Raw genomic sequence first — 1,631 nt, 5'->3', positions numbered from 1 at the left:
TGTGTATAAAATCGTTTTCATGGCTATTTTCCATGCTAGCATGGATTGGAAAGTTCAACAGAATTTAACAGCTTGAAGTATCGTATCTTGCTCCATTATCACAGTTTCATAGAATGGTTTCTACGACTAGATGCCCTTCCTTACACCAACCACTTTAGTGGGTGTGGACTGGGTGCATTGTTTCATAGCATCAATATTAGAGAGATTGTCCGAACATGACCAAACTAAAGAACCCACTTGTGCCTTGTGCTGTGGCTGCTTGGTTCCATTACCAATCATTTACAGAATGTATTGGGTGCATTTTTCGTGGAAGCAATACTCCTGGGGTGGCTTTGAAGCTACCAAAGTGAAAGAGATTAGCGCCATGAAATAAAGAATAGATTTATTGATGTGAGCCGACAGAAATGAGAGAATAACAGAGGGAAGAGTGTAGGAATAATTGAAACAGTGGATGTGGGAAAGTGTAACATTAGGGATTAGTATGAAGGAGAAAGCATAGGAGAGAAAGTGGTAAAATGAGGTACAATATAGCCGAATGGTTAGATGAACTCAGCTGAAATCAATTTCACAGCTTGGCAATTTGGACAAATGTCATACAGACTCAAACCTTTTGAGTGAAATGGATGGACTAGAACTGTAAAACGCCTGCTTGGTTGACTGCACCTTAATTCAAAAGATACAACCTTAACATGCTGATTCTGTCCAGAGAATTACTTAGAAAAGCACATATGTCTATGGAATGGTCAACCACTTACATGTTAATGCAGGAACGAGGCAATCCATTTGGTTGAACAACTGGATTCTTATTGTTGGCAAAAAATGGAAAACCACCATGTGTGTGTTTGTGTGCACGTGTGCGTGTGTGTTTGTGTGCACGTGTGTGTGTGTGTTTGTGTGCACGTACAAATACATATAAAGACAGTCACATACAAACTCACAACAAAATGCATACACACCTAAAAATATATTCATATTTTTTTATATGTTAGTCAGAGGAGGAGGAGGAGGAGGGGAGGAGAAGGAATAGTGTCTGACTTTTAGACTTCTCCTTCTAAATTTGGTGAGTCTGATGTGAATGATGTTTGATGGGAAAAACATCAATGTGGAAGGAACGAAGGGCTTGGGTTAAATAGTTGAAATAGTGTGAAACACAGTAAAGGTACCCAAGGACTTGGTAGTAATGTTAAAGTGGGTGGAGGAGCCAGGGATCAGGTCTAAATACCTGAAAAGGTGTGGATTCTGCTAAAGGTACCAAAACGTTAGACAATGGTAGAAGAGGCAAAAGAAGAAAAGACAGCGTGTACAGGGTGTTGGTGATTGAATATTTACCAATTAGTTGAATGATCTTGTTTCTGATGTGTGAGAAGCAACAATACCATGCCTAGATGTGAGAAGAGGGCCTTAATGTTGGTCTTAAGCTTTATAAATGGTCAGCAATCGCTAAATTAAGTCTTGGCTCCTGATCAGACAGCTTTTGTGATAGTATTATTTCAATGTTTTTTTTCTGTGTGTGGGTGGGGAGATGGTCATGAGGAATCATCAGATTTGGTTGGAAGGTGGTAGAGGAGTTGGTACTGAATATATATTCAGGAGTTAGTAGTGAATGTGTACGTGTATATATATATATATAT

At 39.1% G+C, this 1,631-nt stretch overlaps 1 protein-coding gene and 1 long non-coding RNA gene across 3 annotated transcripts in view; one reads left to right on the top strand and one right to left on the bottom strand.

Moving 5' to 3' along the window:
- Nucleotides 1–1,631, bottom strand: part of LOC106872443 (kinesin-like protein KIF26B) — a 550,311-nt gene that overhangs the window by 395,007 nt on the left and 153,673 nt on the right. The window lies entirely within an intron of this gene.
- LOC128249639 (uncharacterized) overlaps nt 1–1,631 on the top strand; it is a 70,910-nt gene that overhangs the window by 9,046 nt on the left and 60,233 nt on the right. The gene's annotated exons all lie outside the window — the stretch shown is intronic.

This window comes from Octopus bimaculoides, chromosome 16, assembly GCF_001194135.2.
Source record: "Octopus bimaculoides isolate UCB-OBI-ISO-001 chromosome 16, ASM119413v2, whole genome shotgun sequence".
Lineage (NCBI taxonomy): Eukaryota > Metazoa > Mollusca > Cephalopoda > Octopoda > Octopodidae > Octopus > Octopus bimaculoides.
Note: the sequence above shows the minus strand (reverse complement) of the source record. Positions and strands in the feature narration are given on the sequence as shown.